General features: G+C 35.7%; 1 protein-coding gene and 1 long non-coding RNA gene across 2 annotated transcripts in view; both read left to right on the top strand.

Moving 5' to 3' along the window:
* The window catches only part of slc16a2 (solute carrier family 16 member 2), a 47,991-nt gene that overhangs the window by 7,314 nt on the left and 30,677 nt on the right, over positions 1–10,000 (top strand). The window lies entirely within an intron of this gene.
* On the top strand, positions 3,685–7,927 carry LOC309504214. The gene is made up of 2 exons (XR_014208024.1): positions 3,685–4,024; positions 4,968–7,927. It is a non-coding gene; the product is annotated as an uncharacterized lncRNA (long non-coding RNA).

Below are 10,000 nucleotides of genomic sequence, written 5' to 3'. Positions count from 1 at the left end.
TTTGTCAGATTGCAGGCATTTGAAGTGTTCAGAAAGGATGTTTGAAAATGATTATTATTTTCGCTGTTTGGTGGTCATAGAGAAAACGTCCATCAGATGTAAAGGCGGATTTTTTATTTTTTTTGCAGATTTTTCTGCATTCAAGTCATTTGAGTACTTTTACATGCACCCTAATAATGAGATTATGAGATTTAGGCAATATTGCGATTAAACTTTACCTTATGTTGACAAAATACTTAAGCTCATAATCATAGCAACCATAATCGTAGTAAAACGTGCGGCATATGGCGATTTTAATCGCAATAAACAGAGCTGCTGAAAAAAACTAAGGTCATGTTCACAACATTGTGCGACATGAATATAATGAAGTATATTGATAGTCCAAAACATTGAAATGGAGACATTTTTAAGCGTGTCACCGAAAAAAATGACAGAAGCACCTGCAAACAAATCCTTGATCACATTTTATTTAAACCAAAATCACATCGTAATTATGACTTCTGGACTCTAAAGGCCTTTCTCAGGAGAATTTGTAAAGTCAGCTGTTTTGTGCGGTCATGTGATTGTGAAAAAATGTGTTTGATTGGCTGATTGAGTCTGCTTGAAAACGGGCATTATAAGATTACTTAAAAAGTATTTTAAACTTGTAACTTAAAGTCTGCATGCACAGTCCTTTTCTTGCTGCAATGAAGTAAGGTGAAATGAGTTGAAGGACTGAGAACAGTAGACAAGTGTTGGTGAAGGGTGAAAGCGTACGTTGGCAGTCTGGCATGTAACTGATAGTTTTTGAGCATCCAAAGACAGCAAGACTATGAATATGTTTGACTGATGCCTTAAACAACAGTAGGCTAGTGCATATTCATTCACCTATTGCTTTTGTTCATTTCGTAAGCTCTGAGACTTTTTATTTGCAACTTTTAAATCAAATGACATTATCTCTTTTATGCTTTTCAACTCTATAGATTTCAAATTGATCTTTTTGAAACGCCAAACCGTCTGGGTGTAACACGGCAAATACGTTTGAAAGCAAAGAATGCATTTCAGCAATGTTTTGTCATATTTACTTAAGACTTTCTATGCATCACTGCCAGAATGAGCTTTCTCTGCGCGCCACAGGTGTGTTTGGCCTTGCAATCGCTTCTTACGGCTGCAGATTTAATTACTTTTGTGCAATGGATGAAATGCAAATCACAACACACAGGCAAATAGTTTAAATGGAAATATGCCTGACTCTCAAAAAATGTTTGTATGTAAGTACAATTAGAGAGTTGTCCTTGTTCTGGTGTCTTTTTGCAAAGAAAAAAACATATACACCTTAAATATAAAGGTTACCACATATAGAAGAACCATTTGGGGTTCCTTAAAGAACTTTTCAAGGATCAGTTCTTAAAGGGATACTCCACTTTTTTTGGAAATAGGCTCATTTTACAGCTCCCCCAGAGTTAAACAGTTGATTCTTACCGTTTTCGAATCCATTCAGCCGATCTCCGGGTCTGGCGGTACCACTTTTAGCATAGCTTAGCATAGATCATTGCATCAGACAGGACCATTAGCATCTCTCTCAAAAAAATGACCAAAGAGTTTCGATATTTTTCCTATTTAAAACTTGACTCTTCTGTAGTTACATCGTGTACGGAAAATGTAAAGTTGATTATTACGCAGGAATGAGAGTATAGTTCCTAGCCATATCAGCCTAGAAAATCGCAACTTTACATTTTCCGTCGGTCTTAGTACACGATGTAACTACAGAAGAGTCAAGTTTTAAATAGGAAAAATATCGAAACTCTTTGGTCATTTTTTTGAGAGAGATGCTAATGGTCCTGTCCGATTCAATGATCTATGCTAAGCTATGCTAAAAGTGGTACCGCCAGACCCAGAGTTCGGCTGAATGGATTCGAAAACGGTAAGACTCAACTGTTTAACTCTGGGGGAGCTGTAAAATGAGCCTATTCCCCAAAAAAGTGGAGTATCTATTTAAAATAACCAATTTGTTTTTCTAAAGAACCATTTTACGTTATGAAGAACCTTTTGTGGAATGGAAAGATTCCATTGAGGTTAAAGGTTCTTAATGGAATCATCAACATTTAAACATTTAAATGTTGCTCTGCAAGAATTTCTTTCATTTAATCATTAAAATCTCATAAAACTCTAAAAGCTTTGTGCAATAACTAGATTAGCAAACCATCATTTTTACTAATGATCACGGTGCAGTTTTACACAGTGAAAGTCTGCATGAAGTGTGCCAGATTTGTGTTGCCAAATGAGTGATTCTGAATCTCTGATTGGATGATTAAAGTATTTCCCCCCATCATGTGCAGTTGGGGATTGTGTGCGTGAGCTGAATGAGCTGATGGCACAATCATTTTTTTTGGCTGGATTAGAGGGACATTTTTGCTTGCAACTTTTAAATCAAATGACATTATCTCTTTTATGCTTTTCAACTCTATATATTTCAGCGATTTCAAACCGTGTTTGTGAGACTGTCTTTGGTTCACTGCAGTTTTAACGGAGAAAATCCTCAGCAATGGTGTCGACTTATGAATTTGCACATGGTTTGTCTTAAAGCATATTAAAAACACCACACAGACATATAAACAACATTAAAAGCGACATTAAAAGCTTTGTCAGTTTGATAGAAAATACCCCGGAGGCAAAAAGATGAGAAATGTTTCCCCTCCTGCTTTTGCACATGTAACATTGATTATCAATATTGACTGTTCACATGTATTGTTGACTGCACTGGAGAGAAGGGTTGGATCCCAGCCACGTCTCTCAGTTGCTTTCAAAGCCAGTGTCACCATAGTGAAATATTCCACTCTGCATGTCAATGACCCAGGAGGGACTGAGTTGTGAATACGTCTGAACTGGAGTAAAAGTTATTCAGGCTGTGAACATGTTATCTGATTTATTTAAACATTTTCAGTACTTTTCCTTTTATATTTTAAGATATGAAGACAGATATTGCATACAGTACAGTGCTGAATACAATACAGATGTTAAGACTATTCTCTGATTTTGCTGAATTCTGTTGTGTAGAGATAGTAAACTGATCGCAAGTATTGCAAATAATGATGCACCGAAATGATTTTTCACTGAAACATGGCAGACCTTTACTCTTTCTAGAGAGTGGGAGAATCCTAATATGTGGATCTTTGACGAACCCTTGTTTTTGAAATGATCTTTTATCTGCTGATACCGTCAGAAATGCACTGATTTCTGCTGGAATATCTAGAATTTGTGATATCAGAAGAGGATGCAAGTGTATAGAAGAAGAGCAATTGGCTGACAGATGATTTTGAAGCTATACTCCCAATATCAGTGAGAGACTTCTTAAAGTTCTTCTTAACTTTAAAGTCCCCCTGTAGTCAATCATTTTATCCCTTAAAACTCATCTTTTATCAGCAAAATTTGATATTTAAACATTTTTTCCTTGTAAAAAAAAAATCTTCATGTCTTAAAATAGCTTGAATGTAACTCGACACCCTTGCCTCATTTAGTATGCGCGGTTCTATGAATATGCAAATGAGCCCCACCTCCACTCACTCACTCAGCTCAGAGATCCACTGGTTGACGATCACACGTTGATCTGATTGGTTACAAGGTAGTTTGTGACGTCAGAAACACCAGCGATTTCAAAGCGTGTGTTTGAGACTGTCTTTGGTTCACTGCAGTTTTAAGGAAGAGGATGCAAGTGTATAGAAGTAGAGCAACTAGACTTAGAAACTATACTCCCAATATCAGTGAGAGACTTTTTAAATTTCTTCTTAACTTTAAAGTCCCCCTGTAGTCAATCATTTTATCCCTTAAAACTCATCTTTTATCAGCAAAATTAGATATTGAAAAATGTTTTCCTTGTAAAAAAAAAAATCTTAATGTCTTAAAATATCTTGAATGTAACTCGACACCCTTGCCTCATTTAGTATGCGCGGTTCTATGAATATGCAAATGAGCCCCGCCTCCACTCACTCACTCAGCTCAGAGATCCACTGGTTGACGATCACACGTTGATCTGATTGGTTACAAGGTGTATCCTTGTACAAGGTTCATGCCTCATGTTGAACACCAGAAAAACTGTGTGCATGTACTTCTCAAAACGCAACGTAGAAGTAAGCAGATAAAATGTCTTCCTGAATGGAGAGGAACTTCACCTGGTCTCAGAATTCAAATACCTTGGGGTAGTCCTTGATTCAACACTTTGCTTCAAAAGTCATGTAAAAAAAGTAGCAACGGTTGTCAAATTTAATCTTCAAAATTTTTGGCACATTCGAAATAATTTAACTATGGGTGCTGCTAAAACATATTTTTATTCGATGATTATTTCTCATTTTGATTACTGTTTGACTACCTGGTCTCTTGCTTGCCCGACAACACTTAAAATCATAGAAAGTCTATATAAATAGGCATTAAAAACATTAGATAAAAAAACACTATCCCACCACCACTGTCAAGTGCTAAAAAAACATAGATTATTAGATTTTCAAAATATGATAAAGTCTGATATATAAGGTCCTTCACTCCCTCGCCATCTCTGAAGGACTTTATTAAATCCAAAGAAAATTCTCTGAGGACCACACGAGCCTCTACTAGAGGAGACTTGATAATACCTCACAGGCGTACCACCTTCGGTCAGACGGTCCTGTCTGTCCGGGGTGGGAACCTGTGGAATAGTCTTCCTCTAACACTAAGAGAATGTACTACGTATAGTTTAAAGTCCAGCTGTGTTTGTGAAGTTGAATGTAGTCTTGTGTGAATATTGTATATAGGATTTAGCTAATTTATGAATTGACTGTAGATGTAAATTTTATTTAGCAATGTTTTTGTGAGTTGTGTGATCCTAGCCCGTGGGACTACGGATGGAAATTAGCCCTTGGCTAAAATCCGGCATTTTTACATGCATGTACTCCATGTTATGTTCATTAAAATGCACTGTCCCAATCAAATAAAAAAAATAAAAAAATAAAAAAAAGGTAGTTTGTGACGTCAGAAACACCAGCGATTTCAAAGCGTGTTTTTGAGACTGTCTTTGGTTCACTGCAGTTTTAAGGAGAAAATACTCAGCAATGCTGTCGACTTATGAACTTACACATGATTTGTGTTAAAGCATATTAAAAACACCACATACACATCATGTGACAACATTAAAAGCTGGATTTTCACCACAGGGGGACTTTAAAGGTTAGCACTGTTAAGCCCTGCGTAGAGTCAAATGGTTTCCCTGATCGCAAAATTTGTTTGGAGGAGGAAGTTTGGGAGGAAGTTTTTGTAATTGTGTAAAAAATCTAAATTATAAATGCTTTAAAGACTTGAAGGAAAGTAAATGGACTTCAGTGTTGGAGTCAGGCTCTTCTCCTGGCGCTCCTGTACAAAAGACCCATTGAAAGATGAGTAAGAGATCTTCACTGGATACAAACAAAACACTAACATGGATAGATCCCTTAGTAAATGAGGGTTATTTTAGTTTCAATTGGTTCATTTATGGTCCAAAATATTCTGTTGATAGAAAGCAGAAAGTAGTTATTTTTAACATTTCTTGCTGGTCTCACTAAATTAGCAATACTAGGAAAAGTAAAGTGGAAGCAAGGAAGGAGATGTATGTGTATATTCTGTTATGTTCTGTTCTGTTTTGGCTTCTTCTTCACTCTGAGGGTACGTTTACACGACAATGATATGCTTAAAACTGAGAAGTTTTCCTTTGAGTTTTCCGTATAAAGACGACACCATTGTCCAAACGATCCTGATTGATGAAAAACGACTAAAAACGCTGTATTCTGCCTCCAGGCCATTAGATGGCGATGATCACTAAAGACTGAACACGTAATGCTAGGGCTGGGACGATACACCGATCTCCCGATTCAATACTATCACGATACTTTTTTTTTTTTTTACACTAGAGACCATGGGGAAAAGTTAAATCATTCACTTATACAGACTGTACATGATTTATAAGATGAATCATATTTACAAAAACAATTCATCACATCTTTCTGACTTATTTCAGAATCATCATACAGGACTACATTGTCTTTAATATATGATTCAATAACAAATACATTTTTTAACAGTCACTTGTCGAATTGGCGAAACAATGTAATCGCTAAATGCGTTATTTTAAGCGCCACGTTTCTATCAAAAGCTGATTTACTCTATTTTGATCGCTATCGTAGACATCAGTGTTTATATTTGAACTTTAAACGTTTATCCCAGTACTTCTATGATGATTTGAACTATTGTATCACATAAATAATGATACTATGAGGTTGAAAAGATTCATGACGACTCTCTCCGGATCAGCGGCAGCGCCAGCACAGATCTGAATGTTGCGATATGATTTGTCAAAGGTTTAATAGACAGACGAAATGGAAGAAGGTTTTTGAATCGAGATCACAGTCTTTTAAAGATGAATCTTGCAGCTCTTTTGTCTTATCTCTCTCTCTCAGTATATGAGCAGCGCGAGGGCTTTCAGTGCTTTCAGTCTCACGTCTCTTCCACGCGTCCACTTTAAAGAGATGTTACGTCACTCAACACTCATCCTCTGTTGGAACGAAAGTGGCCAACTTCGGTCAACCTAGTCTATAAGCAAGGACAAAAATGAAGCCATTTAGTTTGAATTAATATCGATTCTGTAATAAAAAAATCCATTTTAAAATCATTTAAAAACAAAATCGCGATACCTAGGTGAATAGTTTTTTCTCCCAGCCCTACGTAATACGCATGTGCATGACGTCATTGTTCTCAGAGATTCGCGTTTTTGTGTTTTACACGGAGACCATTTTCAAAAACTTTGAGTTTTCATGCACCCAAAACCTCCTTGTCATGTAAATAAACGGCCAAAACGCATAAAAAGTTGCATGTTTTTAGTTGAAATCGGTGTAAACAGCCCCTCCGCTCCCAGTTATCACCAGTTTCCCTGATTGTTAATTAGTTTGTGCACCTGTTCTGTTTTATGTTGATTCCTCTGTGTGTTTAAAGGCATCCGTTCTTTTAGTTCCTTGCTTCTTATTCTTTCCTTTTGATTTGCTGTAACACACAGTATGACCCAGACATGTTCTTGACAGGTTTCCTGAGATTCAGCCTGACAGAGAGACATGAGGGAGCTTGTAAGGACAGAGAGAGAGAGAGAGAGAGAGAGAGGGAAGAACGCGTGCCGGAGGAAGAAAGGGGCGTTCAGACTCAGAGTGATCCGTGTTTTCCTGCGGCTGAATGTCTTTATCCACAATCTGTCCGAGAGCATCTGTCAGTGTTAGTGGGTCACTCCTTTCCTTCTTCCCTCTTTCTTTCTGTTCTAGAGCGAAGCCGCTTTCACGTCTGTCCTCTCTGTCTTTCTCTACCTCATTTAACAAATGAGCCGATAATAAAACATGTGGAGCAGACTCATTAGGGAGAATTAGGACCGGGTGATCCGGAACAAAGGAGAGCAGAGAGCGGAGGCATAATAGAAATAGAGTAAAAGACGAGTGAGTGAAAAATGCAGGAATAGAGCGCAACAGTCGACTTCATGAAGGAAAATCCCAGTCGTTTTCCCCATAGAGAAATTAATTTTAAACAATAGGGTGTTTCTTCAACTTCAGGCACGATTATGTTAAAAAATAACATATTCAACTTTTTCCTAATGTACATGGAGGCCCAAAAAAACTATACTTTTTTTTTATTTTTTTTTTTATGCCTATGATTTACTCTTTTCATGTGATTTTATGTACAGATTTTCAAAATCCTTTCAGAGGCTTAAAATATGAAAATCCATTAAAAAAATACAAAATTGAATGCTTAAAAGTAGACCGAAATACACATACAATGTATTTTGTTTTATTTACATACATACATTTTACATGAATGTATTTTACATACATTTGACTGAAATTGAGCGGAATCCGAACAGAAAATATTTGTATATATTTTGCGTATTAAGCAGTAATATCGTCAAATTCTGAGTTTGAATTTAGTAAAACGAAAAAAGTAAAACGATTTTTTTTTTGTGTGTGTGTAAATGCTAAAGACACAAAAAATCTGTCATTTTATAAAAATAAAAAAATTTTAAATGGTCATTTCCACCACAGAATTAATGTTGATTTCAGATATTTTGGACAATTATGTGATGCATGTTTTTTCAGTAAGTAAATTCAAATGTTAAAGGAACAGTTCCCTTAAAAATGAAAATTCTGTCATCATTTACTCTCCGTCAAGTTGTTTCTTTCTTCTGCTGAACACAAAGGAAGATATTTAAAGAATGTTGGTAACCAACCAGTTGACGTTCTCCATTGACTCCCATAGTATTTTTTTCCTACTATGGAAGTCAATGGGATCCATCAACTTTCTGATTACCGACATTCTTCAAAATATCTTCCTTTGTGTTCAGAAGAAGAAAGAAACAACTTGACGGAGAGTAAATGATGACAGAATCGTCATTTTTAAGTGAACTGTTCCTTTAAGTCAAGTCAAGTCAAGTTTATTTGTATAGCGCTTTTCACAATACAGATTGTATCAAAGCAGCTTCACAGTATTAAATTAAAATAATACAACAAAGTTTGTTTCAAGAGGAATTTATTGATTGATAAAATTAAATTAAATATCCCCAAATATTAAGTGATGAGATCTGCTTCTGAAGATGAGAGGTCGGTGTGATTTCAGCTTGATTTTAATGAATAAATTGAGAGGGTGTTGAAAGAAACGGAAAAAGAAAAGGCCCCTGGACTGTTTATCCGTGGGTTCAGGAAGTTTCTCCTTCCTTGTTTGGCAGTTTTGAGTTTCTCTGATTTATTTTTCAAGCGTTTTTCATCTGGAAAAATGTAAACAAATCGAACCCTTTGCTTACAAAAGCAGTCCGAGTGTGACAGGAGAGAAGCATGTGTTTCAGTTCTCTGTTTCAGCTGTCACACACACACACACACACACACACACACACACACACACACACACGCGCGCGGGCCGCGGTGAGGGTCACATGGTGTGACATCGCTCTCTCTCATTGGTCGAGTCTTTTGATAGGGCCAGCCAGAACACGTTTGCACAGGGAATCACACTTCTGTTCTGTTCATTTGTAGTGTACTTCAAATCATCAACTGTACTTACAGATAATATGATATGAATACAATAAAAGGCACTTTCATGCACACTTAGATAAACTTATAAAAAAGTGCCCTGTGTAATAATATCAAATGAAAAGTTATACTTTAAAACATGAGAAAAGATTATTAAAACATAATGATTAAAAAAGCATTTTAAAGAAGTGCACTTGTATTGACTAACATACTAATGCACATTTAAAGTACTTGATTATCTTTTTAACCAGTGGTTTTTTTTATGTTACATTTAATATATTTTAAATGTACTAAATAGTAACATCATCATTGCAAATGTGCAAAAATATTTAAATGCATGCAATACATTTTATTATCTTAATATATTTTAGTTTAGCATAAATGCTTACTAAAGCACATACTAAAGCACATTTAAAGTACTTGATTATATTTTTAACCAGTGTGTTTTTTATGTTAATTTAAAAGTATTTTAAATGTAAATAGTAACATCATCATTGCAAATGTGTAATTACAAATATATTTAAATGCATGCCATACATTTTATTATCTTCATATATTTTATTTTAGTATAAATGCTTGTCAGTGCATTAGACATACACATTACAGCCATATTTCAAAGACAATAGAAGTAATTATATATGAAGATGAAGAAGTCCTACTTAAGTGGGCCGAAAAAGCACGCTTAATTTCAACGAATTGCCTTGGATATACATTTAAACTAGTAATACATTTTAATTTAATAGCAATTAGCATGCGATTAGGCATCTGGAAACATTACATTCACTTCACACTGATTGCTATTTTAAAAGATAAGGACTGTATGCTAAAGTGCACTTTGTTTTCATAAGGGAAGTTTCTTTTTATCCTGCTTTTCTCATTCGTCAGTTGAAGCGAGGGCCGTCCAGACACTTTGTTGTCCAAACAGTTTCAAGTTTGATTCCCCCTTTGGACTTTGAACCTTTGGG

The sequence above is a fragment of the Leuciscus leuciscus genome (assembly GCF_965113295.1).
Source record: "Leuciscus leuciscus genome assembly, chromosome: 8".
NCBI classification, from domain to species: Eukaryota; Metazoa; Chordata; class Actinopteri; order Cypriniformes; family Leuciscidae; genus Leuciscus; species Leuciscus leuciscus.
Note: the sequence above shows the minus strand (reverse complement) of the source record. Positions and strands in the feature narration are given on the sequence as shown.